Source organism: Haliaeetus leucocephalus, unplaced genomic scaffold (assembly GCF_000737465.1).
Source record: "Haliaeetus leucocephalus isolate CR32 unplaced genomic scaffold, Haliaeetus_leucocephalus-4.0 Scaffold240, whole genome shotgun sequence".
Taxonomy (NCBI): domain Eukaryota; kingdom Metazoa; phylum Chordata; class Aves; order Accipitriformes; family Accipitridae; genus Haliaeetus; species Haliaeetus leucocephalus.
The window spans coordinates 7,511,646-7,529,438 of record NW_010972676.1 but is presented as its reverse complement, the minus strand read 5'-3'; positions in this window follow the sequence as shown (position 1 = coordinate 7,529,438).

Here is a 17,793-nt window from a genome sequence, read left to right as displayed (position 1 = left end):
TTTGATTGGAACTGAAATCACTAATACTAAACTATTCTGAAAGGGCTCATTGTATTTGGATGACACACTGTATACCTGCAAATCAGAAAACTTCCTCTCAACACTTACTTTGCAAATTTGAAGTGATGTCTTGAAGTCTCCCAACATTTGTTTTCCACATTAGTCATAAATTAAGGATTTGTGTGTAAGTAAACGCACGCCATACATTTGCAGGGGCTGTCCAAGTACATCTCTGATCTTGTCATGAAAATGCACATGTACAGTAATACTTTGGCAGCATTTCATGATTCAGGAAGGAAATGTATGTTTATTATTAAGAGTATTTGAGTACATTTAATAATGCATATGCCTTTCGTTCACAAATCTTAGAATGCCAAGCGTGAGCATACACCAGGTTCCTAGAAATGGGGACTGGTCTTCTTAAAAGCCAGTATAGAAACATCCATTGATCTCGGTAGTTTTTGTCATCAGCTTGAAGCGTATTTAGCATTTATTGATAAATAGATAGAGAAAATGTTCAAATTCATAGCAGGCAACAAAGCAAAAGGAATAAACGTGAGCAAGCCTACCAAAAAAAGTAATAACAAATGATGTACTCAAACAGAAAAATAAACAGAATACAGAAATGTAGGTATTTTTTCAAATATCTTTGTAAAAAAAAGTTTTTAAGGTGTGACACAGGATAAAAGAATTTCAGATGGAATTACCTTTCTTTATACTGAAACAAACCCACGCTTACCTTACACATGAGATAATACTTTGAGTAGAACAAATTTAAACCACGATATGAATTTTGTTCTTGAATATTCTTTGAATTTAGAATTACACAGGTAATGTATCTGCAGCATGTCCTCCTGAACGGCTGAGCTAGAAGTCTTCTGGAAGCCCACTGTACCTGCTCTTCCTAGTCAAATATTTCTTCATTTCAGGAGTGATCTAACATTTAGTGCGGTGCAGGCAGGTACAAGACATGTCATCTGCCACAGCTGAAAGACCTTCTCTCTTTGGGTGCCCAGGCCTGGCCCAAAACTCACTGACTGAACCAGAGATACTCCTCCCTACCCTCTTTCTCGACTCCACAGGTCTTTGGAAGAGGCTCTACCTCAGGCAGATTTCCTGCCACTCTGCTCATCAGTGATGGGTTAGTACTTACGCAGCAGTGTCTTCATTTTGCCTGGGTCCTCCTACGTGGGGCAGGACAGGGACACAGTCTGCACACAATTCATTACACAAAATATTCGCAACACAGCTGCACATCAGCTTCTGGGCCGGATTTGATGACAATGGTACTTGAGTGTAGGTTTCCTCTTCTAGGCACCAGGGAATACCTTCTCTTTCATAACCCATCATGTAAATAAACAGAGCACGTGCCAATACCAAATCCTTACGGTACGCTGTGTGCTCCAGTCACCATGCATTGCAAGCATCATCCGCAGCACGTACGACAGTAACCGTGACGGTGTTACACCCGCGTCACCCCCACTCTCACCACTGTACTACACACAGTGCCGTTGCCAACACAGTGTCTTCTGGTAGGTAATCTCCTTCACGGGATTCAAGGGGACTGAAGCAGGATTTTGACATGCTAAGCTCTAAAATACCAGTTGCAACTTCCCAAAGATAGAAATGGTGTTGCAGAATGTATCAGTTACACACACACACTCTGACACACCCTGCAGAACAGCCCCTAAAATAAACCCGAGTGTAGGCAGCTCCAAAATCCTTTTTTATACTGGCCACCATATTGTGTTGCAGTTAGTGAATCATTTATTATGAAGAATTTTAGTTTTTCCACTTTCCCAGACACAGATTTTCACGACTACCTGTGATTTTTTTAACGTTATTTTTGTTTGATGGCTAAGTCCTTCACACCAGCATCTTCTTCGATGTACCGTCCACATGGTACATTCCTCTCCTGTAACTGCATTCAGGTAATGCTACGTGCAGCATGACAGTACAGAACTGGTATGTGCAAAGTCACTTGCTAACATAGACTAAGTGAACACATATGATGTTGAAAGGCTTGTGGAAAAAAGCTTAAAAGTGACAACAAATGTTAAAGGGTTTTATTTGATAGTTTTGCCCAGTTTGAGTGTTAATGTGCAAGAAAACAAAAATGTACTGAGCAAGGGTGCATGCGTCTTGAAGTTGCAAGACAGACCTAAGAGGAAATCACCAGTTTGTAGATCAATGAACTACAGATATGACAATAACCGTGTTGCTAATATAAAATCCCAAAGAGCATTAACTAAATTTTCAGTGCGTCCTAGACAAATTACAGGTGCTAAGGCTCACAAAGCCAGCACTCAACCCAGCTGTTTAATCACAGCAGTAACCCTCGATGACTTCAGTAAGGCTACTGAGGTGTTTAAAGCTAATGTGTTTAACACTGCGGACTTAGGCCTAATCCTTCCTGTGATTGAACTGATGACGCTCACGTTTAGTTCCAGTACTAATTTTTTTCATATCCTCCCTCCTTTCTAGCTTCAGCCTGCTCCTCTGGTCATGCATCATGCTGTTAATATCCCTGCTATATCATAACAAGGGATTTGTTCAGTGTGAGAAGCACAAAAAAATAATGAAGTCACAACTAAATTTATGGAAAAATGTAGAGCATTCATAACATACAGCTATACAGATCTCCCATTCCTGAAAGATCACATAGCATGTGAGGAATGGTACATACTGCAGCGTGTCAGTGCTTGGCTGCAGATGTGGATGTAAGCAGACAGGCACAAAATGCATCAGCACTGGAGGTAACAACCAACGAGACACAGCACAGAAGAAGCAAAGCTGATTTTGACTGGAGTCTTGGCTCAAAGCCTACTCCTAATGAAAAGTGAAGAAAGAACCAGCAGCTAATGTTAGGATTGTAAGGAGGGATCTCCTGGAGAGTCCAGGATGTGTATTAGGTACTATGTCACATAATCTCTTTTGAATTATGAAATTTACTGATTGTAAATAAATTTTTATTTTGATGGAATTTTTACTCATTAAATTATCTGGGGGTCTAAGACACAATTTTTTTTTCAAAATCAGACAGAGCAAGAGAGTGAAGGAAAACACCAGCAAAGGCCCAGAAGTTTGGACATTCACCTAGGAGACGTTGGAGGTAGGCTCAAATCCTTGCTCCTAAGCAGGCAGTAAAAGCTGCATGATAACCTGGTGTGTAGGAACCATACAGGAATGCCGAGTGGTTGGATAAATTCTCTCACCTGAACATGACTGAGTGCAAGGGTAAATGAGGATGCCTCAGGAGTTCCCGGTAAACACACTAACCCTTTGATTATTCTCTAATTTTTTTCAAAAATCTTCTTTAAAGCAAATGCTTGTTCCAAACTTGAACATCAACAACAAAAAGTAAGAAACTTCTTCCACTATACAAAACTGAATTCTTCTACACAGTTTTAATCACCAGCTTTCTTGAAGGCCTTAGGAGAAACCAGTCTATGTTGCCACCTTACTTTTACTATCTGCCCTTATTTTTCTGACATTTTTATTCCCAAAACATTGGAAGTGAATTTTATTAAATCCTGCTACATAGTCTCAGGTTTTATGTTGGCAGTGCCATGGAACAAGAAATAGTATTATAAACCCATCTTTCAACTAAGAAAAAACAACTTTACACATCCTCAAAACAGAACAAAGTGTTTTGTCTAAGAAAATCTTTCTAAGTAAAAAAAGATCACTTCTGGTGGGTGTTTTAATGCATTCTGAACATCTGAGAAACAAACTAGAAAAACTAGTTCCCTTCTCTGCAAAGTGCAACGGGTCTATTTTTGTGTGTAGGTGCCTCCATTAGCAGTGGCCCTGTCTTCATTTCTTCTTACCTCATAGGACTGAAATTTTGAATTATTCCAGAAAGATAAGTAGCTGTCCTGATGGTTTACAAATATATGTCTTGCTTAAATTAGAGTGCTCTGAGCTAGATCACAGAACTGTCTTGGAGTAGAGGTTTGATGGGCAGAACAACTACAGTTCAGTTGCTCTGAGAGGACAGAACCTGGAGCCAGAGGTCAGTACATGCTGTAGCTCTCTGCCACATCAAAATTTACTGAGAAAAGCTCATAATCCCAGGGAAAACTCAAAACAGGCTTTGGGGAACAGACAATGATTCACGCTGCCAGGAACTCCCTGGTGTCACAGCAGACTATTTCTGTTTTCTGTTGCCCTGGCACAGGCTCTGCCCCAGCCCTGGGCACCCGCACTGCTGCCCACAGAACGATGCCAGTGCAGCTCCAGCCCGCGCTGTGTGTGGCAGCCTGCACCAGCAGATTCACAGAAGTGCTCCAAATATGGGTGTTTAAAGCAAGAAAAAGAATTGTAAATGAACATAGTTCTTTCCCTGTTCTTAACGAAGCAGGATAGTTTGGTTTGGCAAAGACAGTAATAGTTACAGATGGAAAAAGATAGAAGAAAATATCCTCCAGTAATACAATTAAGCATCTACTGATGGATACAACTTTGCATACCTGCTAGCTGTGGTCACCAGGTGTAGCAAACATCTTGTATCTTTTCTGTCGGTGACTATTCACAATATGAGATAAGACTTTCTGGCCCTTCAGGAGCTGGACTTTTAGCATAAGGAGCACCAGGTGAAATGCACAAGCAGGTCTGTGTAAGTTACTGAACACATGTATGCTACTGAAAAATGTATGGCAATACCTGTAAGTTCTATACAAACCAAACAATCCCATGTAGCATAGCCTTTCCAAACAAAAAACTTGAGGGGTGTGAAAAGAAAAATCTGGGAGCAAGACTGAAAATACAGAGTGAAAAATCCTCAGCACCAGGCCTGGGACTCTCTTTCTTAGGTATGATAAATTTTACTTGCTCATGTGTGAGAGGTAAACAGCTACATAAATACATAGATAATGCTGTCTCTTGGTAAAGACGTATGCGCTACGTAAGTCCCACTCATATCCTCTTGTCTCAAACTGAGCCCCATGTAACTTTCATCGCCAGCCCTGGGCACTGGGCAGGCAGGCACCCTGCGCTCCTGCCTGTGCCGGGATGAGAAGAAGAGCAAGTGCTGGAAGTGATTCTGCTCCTTCAAAGTCAGGCCACAGGGGTGAAGCATACGTAGGATAAAGTCATGCTAATTCCCGGTGCCAAGAGGCATTTCAGGAAACCTATCATTGAAAGGTGCACTATAATTTTTCACACAAGTGCCTGTGAAAATATGTGCTGCTAAAAATTCCATGGGGGAGAAGAAATATTTGAAATATTGTAGGCAGCTCTATAACTAGACACAAAGTTAGAAAATGCAGCCAATTTTCATTCATTTTTGAGGAAGCTTTTCTGACATTTGAATTGATCACCTGGTATTTCATGCTCTGGACACTTCTGTGAGTGGTTTTTTGGCGGTTTTTTGTTTGGGTTTTTTTGTGCTGTATGAACTTTTAATGACTTACTTAAAAAAAAATTTCCACTTTAGTTTACACAAGGGCTTTAGAAAACACCATATCCTATTCAGCTGTTTCTCCTCATGACGTCTTGGCTGGTAAGTTCTTGGTTTGCCTATTTTTAATGCTGCTAGTTTGTCTGAGGTGAAATCGGAAGCTCTGGGCAATAAAAGACCCGCACAATGATGCTTCTATAATTTTTTCCTAGTACTATGGGTTCCCGCTTACTGTGCTGAAATTGCAGAGATCATGGGGCTGAGGAAGATGCTGTTCTCTTCTGGCCCTTGTGAGTGTCCACCTCTCCTGCTGAATGGCAGAGGGGCTGACTCTTCATTTACAGGAATGATGGATGGGTAAAACCACATCACATGTATGTGATCATGGAAGTCATGTACAAATACCCTTTTCTTTGTGACAACTACATTTCACAGATAAAATGAAAGTCCAACAGCTGATGCGAGGCTATAACAAAGCGATCTGGAGCCAATGCAAAATACAATGAAATAAAAAAGATCAGCAATGTTTGGAGGAGATTATTAGAAATGTCTCCTGGATCTGTAAACAAAGCAGTCTCTAACGGTGCAATCTGTGTGCAGTGCTACGTACGCATCATTCAGCAGAGCCAAGCATGCTGATTTGTTTTGGCAGGCTACAGTAAGTGAAGAAGAAAGGCTTTCTGAAAGCCACTTACCATCCTCTGGGAGGAAAAGGTACTCCCTCCCACTTGCCTGTTCTCAGACAGGAGTTTCCAAACTCTCTTTCCCACTGAAACTCTTGACGGCACTTTCTCTGGTGCAGATGGGTCCCAGCTATCTGGACGGGTAATGTATTTCCACTTGGGAGGGTGTGAAATCCTGCTCCTAGAAGGCAGTCGTGTCCCACGGGTGCAAGTGGTGGAGGGCTATGTTAAGTAGCAACAGTTACTTCACAATCTGCTATCTGATACTCTTAGCTTGATGTGGAGGTCCTCTTAGCACATATTTGCAAAAGGGGAGTTGTCCAAGGCAGGAGTTCAGCCAGAATCAGGTTTCAGAAAAATCTGAGCAGCAAGATCCTCACCCATATGAAGCCAACAGGAATGTACCGTCTAACTTCATGGGTCCAAGAATTTGACTACAGTTTGTTCAAACAAATAGTAAAAAAAACCTCAAATGATTTAAAAAGCCTTCGGAAGAGCACTTAGAAAATTAAGATGGACAAGATTTCTTTTGCTAACCATTAGCTATAACCATTGCACTGCAGTTGAATGTTGTTACTTCCAATGGCTGCAAAAGTCGGTAAGCGAGGGTAGAAGTACAGGCTAAATCTGCAGTCATTTCCTTCTCTCCGACAGAGGTACTCTGGATTAATATTGACATGAAAGACAGTGTAATTTGGCCCAGTATAGTTAGCCATTCATATAACACTGTACTGCTAACCCATTCTCCTGTAACTGTTAAATTCAAACCAACAACTGATTATTAATACAAAGGTGATTAAAAGTATGTTCAGGAACACGCAGGATGTGCAAAGTGAGCTGTGAAAGCAGACACTCTCCATGCAATTTGTAGTTCATGGCAACGCTCCCCAGGGACACTGGACAAATAACTGCAAATTCTTCTCTAGAAGTGTCTGAAGTGTTTTCTAGAAGGTGTCCTATGATGCCAGCAACCACATTAGAATGATCCTGTGCATTCACGTACTCGCACCACAAGCAGAAGCACACGCAAGGCGCTAAACGCTACACAAACTACCCTTTCCGGCCTTTCACAAATTCTTCTTTTTAAGGGACACAAATAACATCTCTATTTTCCCTCTAAACACTTGGGAAAGAATTCCCCCAGCACACTAGTCTTCATTTTGAGAAAATAGTTGGCTGGGTAATCTTACCCTGTGTGTTTAACATTAAAATAATCCACTGACACCTGCTATTTCAACTTATGAAACTGTATGTGCATCACATTTTAGGGCTATTGTAACATTTGGATTGCTGTGTTTAATGTTTTGATTTACATTATTCTTAATTTCTAAACTTCTGGAAATATGTTTTCTTATAAATGATACTACTACAGAAAAAAATGAAAATAAGAGTCCCTGTAAAAACTGTTCTACCAGTTAATGTAATTATACGATGCAGTATTGTAAGAAACCCTGGACACCTTTTTTCAAACACAGGACTTGCTAAAAGACTTATTATATTGTCTTGTGCTCTATGGCCTGACCAATCCACCACTTAAAAACAACTGACAAGAATCTTTGGAACTCCAGGAATTCCTGAGGATTCAAGATTATGAGCAATTAATACTTATCCTAAAATTAAATTAGCAAATGGTTAGTAAACCTTCAGCACCTCTGATTCCAGACCTTCAGTTTCATGATTCATTGCTTCCAATTACTAAATGTCACAGTTACTTTATACCGAACCAGCCCTGCACATACTCCCATGCCTCGAGTTTTCCGGTAACCCTTGGATTATTGCTGAGGCTATCAATAAAGTAAACTTTAAATGATAAATTCACCATCCTGCTTTCCATTTTTATACTGACAATCAGTCTAGCTATAGATCTTCCTGACCTTGCATTATTACCTTATTGGGAAACATGTATTCTTCTCATCTAAGCTTTTTTATTTTTAACACAAATCAACTGTCTGAAATATACCGCTTGATCTACTGTTAGTTAGCACATCCTGTAAATGCTAGTACATTTAAAATAAAAGCCTGTAAAGTAAGTCATATTAGAGATTATTTTGTGATAAAGTTGTCTCATGCATCTCATTTGTGCAGTGGATCATCACAAAGTGCATTCCTATTGAGATCATTCATGAAAAATCAAAGCTTAATCTATGCCTTCGCTAAGCAATAAATGCAGAACTCAAGCAACCCACCATGATACATCCTGTCATTCACTGTAAAATAGAAAGGAGAATTCAGTATCATATTAGGTCAATCGCAGGAGGGACAAAGGACAGAATACTTGGCTAGCGTTCAGTCACACAGGGATCTCCTGCTAACTGCATTTTGCAGTACAGCACCTGCAGGGTAACACTCTAATGTCCTAGATTTCCTTGAGACGTTACTAACCCTGTTGCCCCACCTCTTCCTCTTGCTGGAGGTTGCTGCTCCATTGCACGTGTGCCTGAACTGCTCATGAACCAGCCTTAAAACAGCAGGACAGTTTGAAGCAGTGACCTCGATGACCACTACAGCTGGCCCTGCCTATGACCGAGTAACCGTGTCCACAGTACAACACATCTGTAATTAGTGTTTCTTACTCTAAATCATGGTAGTTTTGAAAAACTGCCAGATTCTAAATCTCATAGTGAGGTGAACAGCCCGTCCCCCTTTGTATTAAGACGTGGCATGGAGCAGTGAGAGCTGCTGGTGGGCAAGATCCTCTCCTCCTCCAGATCCAAGCCCTGCAAAAGCTCTCATGTACAAGGGAGGTGAAGGCAGGCAGCGGGGTGCGTCGTCTAGGTATTGCTTCTGGTCACCCACCAGAGGCCAAGAAGGACCCAGAAACTGAGTATGGAAGAAGGAAAATGAGTGGAAACAAGACCAAGACTTTGGAAGAACTAAGGAGTGCGAGAAAGTAGACATCGAGGCCAAGCCTGAAGTTACAAAAATGTGACAAGTAGGGACACCACAAATTCCATTAGTTTCTCCATTTTATTGGGCCTCATTTTTTCCAAGCTACAAACATGTACATGAGCTTCAGCACTCTTCCTACTGAAGTCAGTACTAGAACTCAAGATTTAGCTAACTTTTATTGCTGTGACAGCTGAAGAATCTCACACCAGTTTGCCAGCAAAGCCCCTAAGTCTATATATTTCTCTAGCAGTTTCAAGAAAATGGTCACAAGAATAATTTAAAAATAAAACAAATCTAAAACTATCAAAATAATATATGGAGGGAGAATGCCTCAGCACTGAAAGGACTGGTGCCTTCAATTCCTTTTGGTTTGTATTAGGTGATCTAAATACACAAATATCTGTTACAGACTGTGAAGTTGCTTTACAGATGAGAAATTTTGAAATATGCTTTTACATTTCTCCTTTTTTGATGGTGAAATTGAGTCAATGATAATTTTCTTAGATTAAATGCCGTTTCTCAAGTATCGTACCGATTGTATGGGGGAAAAAAGCTTAGGAAAGCATGACTGAAAACAACACTGAACATACAGAGATGATCATATTCTCGTAGGTGGTTACATCTTCCCTCCTACAGATGCATAAAAACATGATTAAAAGACAAAGATCTCCATTTATGATTAATTTCTAACTCCAATTTGAAATGCAGTTAACGAACAGTTACTAGACTTATAAACTGTACTGAGAGTTTCTAAAGAATTGAAACACGTAAGAGCTTGCCTTAGTATGAAATACCACATCTGCTCTACATCACAGCAACATCATGCAATTTCATTTATATCAGGAAATGCTAAACAATATCGTACCCAAATCTAATATAGACATGATTTCTTGACACGTAGAGTAGCTGAGATACAGGCAAGAAACTAAGACTGGCATCCGCATGCTTTAGAAAATGGGATTCATTGGATGCAGCGGTTCCCTGTACCTTGTTTCTGGTTTTCTGTTTAAAAGGCAATTTACAAAAGGATGGTACTGGCTAATACAGCGTGTGACACTGGTTCAGCATCAACTCATAGAGAAGACTGCAACACACTAAACCACAAGCACCAGTCTGCTGAACCAGGGCTTTGCTCACAGGCTCCCACACATGGAGTGACCAGGCAAACTCAACTTAGCCTACAACAGCAGCATGGGTTAAATTCAAGTTCAGATCTCCAAAGCAGGGAGGAAATTTAAATATCCATCTTAAAATGAATGGCGAATGACAATGCATGGCAAACAAAACATTCAGCTTCATGTTAACCTATACACACTTAGCACCTGTAACATAAGCAAACAAACTGTCAACCAGCAAAAAAGTGCTCTTTTTCTGATTATGTTTGTGTTATAAAGTTTGGTGCACAAATCAAGCAAGAGCCATGATCTGACCAATATTAATTTAAAAAATGCATATTGCTATTGTTTTTTCTCATTTTTATTATTTTCTATTGTGAATTACACAATTGTGATTATAAACCCCAGATAGTAAATGTGCTTTTCCAGACTGTAAAAAAAGAGATGGGCCAACCGAACCCAAGAGTCCACTAATTGCCACCGACTTGCAAAGGCTTAAGATCAGGCTGCTGGCCCATAAACACTGAGCTCCATAAGTGGAACCTGTCCTTTCCCCATCCTACTTTTTGTTGACGAAAAGCATTCCTTGGGCATTCCAGTTATAGCTTATGAGCGAAATGGGAATTTGCTGTTGACGTGAATGAGGTCAGAATTTAACCCTGTAACTTTAAATTAAAAAATGAAAAGGATTTTCTATTATGCGATTTTAGTCAGGGTGAAGGCTCTTGCTAGCAGTGGCTCTGTCATCGTACAAGTTTCTCAGTATTTCCTGCATACAGATCTGCCTTCTAAGATTTTTCTGAGTAGCTGCTGCCACTCTGCTGCGGTAACTTACTATGCACTGAGACTGGTCCGGCTGGACAAGTTAGTACAACGATAAAGTTAATGGTAAAGGAAGCAAATTTATCGCTCCTAGGTCTCATAGAGAAACATGTATGATCGCCATTGAAGCTCCAATTCAGTGATTAATTTAAATACATGCTCAATTGGAAAATATGTATCAGTCATCCCCTTGATTTACAGGGATATTTTGCTATTTAAGATAAGCCAGTGCTTTGCTGCCTCAAGGCCAGCTAACTGAGCCTACATACAGTTGTGTGGTTATTAAGAATAATTTTACAAAGGGCTAATAAATGATTGTTAGCTGTTTCGGCAATTATATAATAGATATATGAATATATTAACATATAATTGGCTATTATATGTTACTGTGGACTACAAAGCGTAAGAGGTGTAGCAAATGGTGTCTGTAATGTTCCCGTAAGATTGACTCATAAAGTATGATACTTTCACCCATTCCCAAGGCTCACCTGCACTGGGGAAACTTTTCTTTCCAGCCTAAGGCCCTTCTATATCCAGTATTTATACATGCAAGACCTTACAGACATGGGTCACCCCCTAGATTTATTGCAAGTCCCTCATGTGACTAGAGTTGGGATTTGCAGCATGACAGTCCAGCTGGTTAAGGGCATTTCTAAACCTAGGAGCACTTGACAAGCATAAGATGCAGATAACCAAAACTACACAGTGTGGGCTGTTACCAAACATTTTTCAGCCACAGAAAACTGTCATGAGAGACACAAACATCTTTGCAATTTTGGATCTGTTAAAATAATTTTTCTGAAGAACTGGAAACCTTATAATTAGTAAAAATAATAATCTTTTAAAGTTCTCATTTAAAATACATGACATTTTTTATTTTCATTGTTTAACAAGACAAAATGAGAATAAAAGTAGGTTATCAAAAAGTGGGTGCTGGCATTCATACTTTTTCATAATTGGCATACACATAATGTATATGAATAGCCACACATTTCTAGTGAGGGACTATGAACAAACACACATACATATACAGAGATATATAAACATACTATACATACATACATGAGTGAATATACATATTTATGTGCATACAGTATACAGACAAGATACTATACAGGTACAGTAAGTGCAATATACTGTATAAGGCTATACAAACACCGAAAGATTCTGGTGAAATGGTAACAACCATGAGAACAAAGCTTGGATGGTTTGTGACTTAACGCAGATGGTGGGGAAAACCTTGCTGTTCCATGTTGTGTTTTATGCATCAGGCACACACAGTTCGAACAGAAACATGGTACAATACATTCAGTTCATATACAAAAAAGGTAAGACAAGTGGGAGTGCATGGAGGTAACTGAAATGCGTATGAGCAGACAAGTAAGGTTATTCTACCTAGAATACAGAATGTTTGGTTCATTTACAGAGAATGCCTATATATAAACCCATGCTTTCATGAATTCATGCCATTTTTATTTCTACTTTTTCCTTTAAGAATATTATAAAATTCTTGCCCTGAGTTAAACATAAATACACACAGAGAAGGGAAAAAAAAAGAAAAAAAGGAAATTGCATGCTTCTGGTTTGTTTTTTTTTATTTTTTTTTTTTTTTTTTAACCAAGGCACAATGTCTTCAATAGTGGTTGCAAGACCATTTGAAATAAACTTAGCAATTGCTATTGTTCTGGTACTGCATCCTTCTTAATGTGACTAAACTAATTGTTTGCACACAAAAGTCTCAGAACAAGCTTTGAAGTGAATTTACAAGTTTTAGAAGAGAAACGCCTTAAAGAGAGATTCCCTAAGAGGAAGGAATAGTACCAAATTAAATTCCTCTATAGGCAACTTACTGATGTTTGGACCGAAACTTCACATAAATTGCATTATATATTTGTTTAGTATTAATGAAAGTTGTTACCTATTTTTAGTAGAACCATGTATAACACTGTAAGAGCAGCTAAAAATGAGATGAAGAACTTCCAAATAATTTCTAGTTTCTTGTAGGCAGGACAGGACAGTGATCTCACTGATTCAGTGTTTTATAAGCTGCAAGAGTTACAGCTTAGGAACACTTGTTCAATGACGCCATAAGACTTTCAAGCCCTGTGTCTCCCCATCTCATCGACCTGCATAAGTCTTTTATTGGAAATCTTAGTTATTAGTTTCTATGTATGTCATATTAAATTCTACCTACCCATGTACAAGTCTGACTCTCAAAAGAAAGGTCTGGATGCAAAGGCCACACTTGGCTGTTGTCCCCATGTCTGAGCCCTCAGGCTCCAGAGGCACACAGTTCTCACCAACTTCCAGGGGCTCAGGAGGGTACCTCACCCTCCAGGGAACAACCACCTATATTGTGCTGCATTGGCTGCGGCATCTGTCCCCATAAATTTCTCTGTTGAGCTAAGACTATTTTTCAAAGCACTGAAACACACCGTCCCAACTCTATCAAAACCAGGCACAACATAGCAGCCCCCTGAAACCACCCACCACACAGATGAGATCTTCTCATGCCTGTCCTAAGCCTTTTAAAGAAATTGTAACTCCCAATCTGAGAAACAACTAGGTAAAGACAGTAAAAAAATGTTGAGTGGGAAGTGAAAATCCTCATAAATGCTGTATTTCATTCTTTGTCAGAACATTGTTGCATTTTAAAAGTTTCAACAACTTCTGTGAGGGAACTAGCTTCTTTCTGTACTCTGCTGGCAAGCTTACAAAGCCCGTGCAAGAACAACAAGAGATCAGAGTAAGGGAATGCAATATTCTTCCTCCCACTGTCTTCCATCACAGCTGAAATAGTGGCAGCCAAGCTGGCACTTGAGGGTGAGGAAAGGTATGAAGACAGACTCTAGGTCTGGTCCTCAGAGACTGGTCACTGTGCCCACCTCTGACACCCTCTTTCTGTGGCATTACTTTTCCTACAGCTGACCTGCTTTCACCTGTCACTGCTTCTCCCCAGCAGGTCTTTTTTGTGCCTAAACCCCATGCTATTGAGCAGTACGGTGGAGGAGAGCCACCAAAGCCATGCTTGGGTCTTAGGACCTACTACAGTGCGTGCTCAGTCCACCTCTGCCTAGCTTCCCCGCGCCATGAGTCGGAGGCCACTTTTGGTGGTGCGAGGGCCACCGAGCATGCGCTTTCCTCTCATGCTCTTAAATCAGAGTCCTGGCAAAGTAGGACCCAGCAATGCAGTGACTTGCTCCTGCTGCATGACCAGCCCAGCTGAATGCTGAAGAAAAGATCTTGGGACAGCAACAGCAGGGCTGTCTGCCAACAGAAGATGGCTTTGACACATTTGCTTCTCACGCCAATCAGTCAGGCGTGCCTTGGAGGTGAGTGATAATGGACGTGGCAATTCCATCCACTTCAAGGTTTATGTTTTTGTTTCCTTCTCTCCTTTTTAACGAGTTTTCTCTGTTTGCAGTTTGTATATTTAGAAACAATTTGCACTGCTCTGGACCCATGCACTGATTACGTAAGACCAGATTCAAGCTGAGACTCAACACAATGCAATGTGGAGCCTTCCCTAAAGCATTAACATTCTTCTTGTTGCTCTCCTCCAAAATGTTGACAGCATATTTAGCTGGACTAACAACAGCAGGATTTTGCCTTCCTATGTGCAAGATACTTGTCCTTGCAGGAAAAAAAAAAAGAACTGTGTAAAGTAATCCAACCGCTCCCTCTCGTGGGCATGGGGCTCTGCTGCACTTTAGAAAGGCACAAAAGCGTACTCGGAAATCCAAACTCACAGATTTTTAGCAGTGCAAACTCCCCAGAAGGCTGTGTGACACACTGCAGGACCCAGCTCACGCCCTGGCACTTCTTTCTAGGTGGTGGCAGTCAGTGTGATGACTCATGCCTGACTCCTGTGACCATTCAGCCTGAACAAGAAGGCAAAATCCTATGGCTCTGGATGATTCAGATTTTCAAATACACTCAGGCCACCCGCTGGTCAAATCCAGACATCATCTCAAGGTAAAAGTTGGCCCATGTCCCAACAATGAAGTGCTTGTGCCAGGCGTTTCTCTCTGTACCCCACCGTGGGTTCTTCCATGCCTGTCCATCCTCCCAGGCAGGACCCAGAGGAGTTTTCTCCTCCTCGCTATTTGCAAAACCAGCATCCACAAAATTCAGTCTACATTCATTTTTGCCTACACAGACACTAAAGCCTTCTCCACTGGAGGAGCAGGACTTATCCATGAGAGGACCATTTGAGAAAGAGACATCATTTGTAAAATGTTCCTAGTAAAATTTACCTGGTTTTCTGGTTTCAGACATTCAAATGCATTTCCTTGTATTAGTGGCACATAAACCTAATTGAAATTACTGTCAAAGATACAGTAGATTGCACCCCAAATAGTTTTTGCACTTTATAATTCCACGTAAACCAAAGCTTAAGCAATTCCTGACAGTCACATACTTACCAATCTACTCCCATCTGCAACTGCTTACTTTCTCGTCTATTACACTGAACTTACTAATCTTTGGGGTAAGGACAGTCTTTGTTCTACACACATTGTCTACCAACATGGGGACCTTATTTAGGACTATGACTCTTAGACACCACCACAAACGTTACTGTGGTAGATCCTACTGGCCAACATTAATCGGGTTTTGGATCCAATGACTATCCCAAGCCTTATTAAAGGTGATGGTTAAACATAAGGAGTAATTAAGTCCCTTTAAGGGAATAGCTTCACAGGCAAAAATAGAAGCTACCATCCAAAGCAATAAATAGTGTATATAAAGTCCAGACCAAAACCCCATGGGACTCTGATTACAGAGCGAGAGGCATGGGACTGTTCCCACACTGTGGACATACATTTTGAATGAAGAAAAAGATCAAGTATCAAAAAGAAACAATCATAATCTTGGCTCCAGGAGCACAGCGACAGAGGTCTCGGAGACATTGCACTGGCTGAAGGGAACACTTGGCATTTACACACAGGGAGAAGAAGAAAACAATTGCCACCATCCCATGAATTGTTTCATATGTTTTGCTATTCTACGGCCAAAGTACACAATAGACTTGCAAAACTTTTGAAAATTAGAGGAAAAAAGAGAGACAGAGAAAGTCATGCCAGAGTGGCAATTAGCACAGTAGTTAGATATTCTTTTTGAATAGGAATTCAGGACTGCAACTCCCCTGAGATCTTTAACCAGCAGCCCAGGGGGATCTTTTTTTCACTTTGGCCCAGAGAGCAAGTGTGACAGAAGTTGGTTCTTCCATTGCAAATCCTTCTGTATTACTAGAACCACAAAAGCAGAATCACTAGAGTTTCATGCTAGTTTCAGACTGTGATTTGTCAAGGAGTGCATCTAGGAAAGTTTTACAGTACTGAGCGATGACATGGGTTTATGCTATGTAGCAGATACAAATTCTCTTACTAGCACGTTTTTTTGTTACCATTTTCCTAGTATTCAAACTGGATGAAAGAGTACTTCAGTCTACAGAGTTCTCCATCTGCCTGCAATGACTGCATTTCTTTCATATAATGGAAGTTAAAATAAGACTGCTGCGATCAGATACGGAACAGTGGATCTTGATTTATAGGTGCTCATTTTTCAGCAGCAGAATTCATTAAAGGCAGCAGTCAGGAACCCAGCCCTGTTACGATGCCTGACAACTGCAGGGTGTTTACTGACTGCTTTGAACTCTTGTACACTATTGCTCGGGAAAATGGCAACTTTAAGCTGAGAATAACAGAAGAGCACAGATGCTTTGTTTATGCTCACAGAGTAGCATAGAGCCCATCATATGCTTTCAGATGCACATTTGCCAACTAAAACATGATAATGTCAATTCATTGGGGAAGTACTTTGTCTAGGCGCCTTCAAAAATAATTATAGCCATAATAGTAACAATTTACCCTTCTTGCAGTCATTAATTACAGGGTGAACACAATGCTTACAAGGCATACAAGGACTACAATATGCTTTGTATACACAACTAAGGCTAGAGACATTAAGAGCTGGGCTTGTGATACTTAGTTGGCCCAGTGCAGAGTTATTCATGAACTTAGGCATGAGACACTGCTGAAGAGTACTCAGTACTAGTCAAAATTCAACTCTAAACTATTTCTCTAAAGTTTTGCAAATTTCTTACAATGAGCTTATACCGCACTTAAACTACAGGGTATTATTGCTCTAAGAATGCATGTGGAGAGCAGCTAAATATATATGTCAGCTTTTTGTTTTGTCATATTTCCCTTCCATCATTCTTTTGTTTTTAAACGTGGAGCTAGAGCACGAAATTAAATAATGGTTGCCCTGAAGATAAGGTTTCACCTCAGTTTTAATGCTAGAATTTTTTTTTTTCATGGTAAAATGTGCATGTTTTAATTTCATTTCAGTTGGCACCTAAATATTGAGTCTTAAACAAAACGTTATCTAAGCTGTTGCGTGGAAGAATTGGGGATTTAACAGGTGAGGCTGGTGCAAGCCTCCTCCCTCCCTCCCTAGTGCCAGCTGATGTGGTGCAAGGCTGTGCAGCGTGCTGGGACGGCAGCCAGCGAGAGTGCAGCCACCCTTCTGCAGGCACGCAAGTGCCTGCGAGGAACATGGCTTACAACGACTTCTGCACAAGGTTCCTGCAGTTATTCGCTGCAACACTGACGATTCCAGCCAGCAGGGAAAGAAAAAACCCCAACGCATCGAAGTCACACTTCTTGAAGTAAATAACTTAGCTCCTAGAAAATTCGGGTGAAGTTGGTGTAAGATCTGAACAGGCTTCACCTCTCCCTCCGCTGCGCAGGGCTTCGCCGCTGGCAGCGTCAAGCAGGAGCCCCGCAGGCCGGGCAGAAGGGCAGCGCCCTCGCTGCCGGGGAAACCCTCCCGGCCCGGCCCGGCCCGGCCCGCTCCGCTCCCCCGCAGCCCCAGCCCC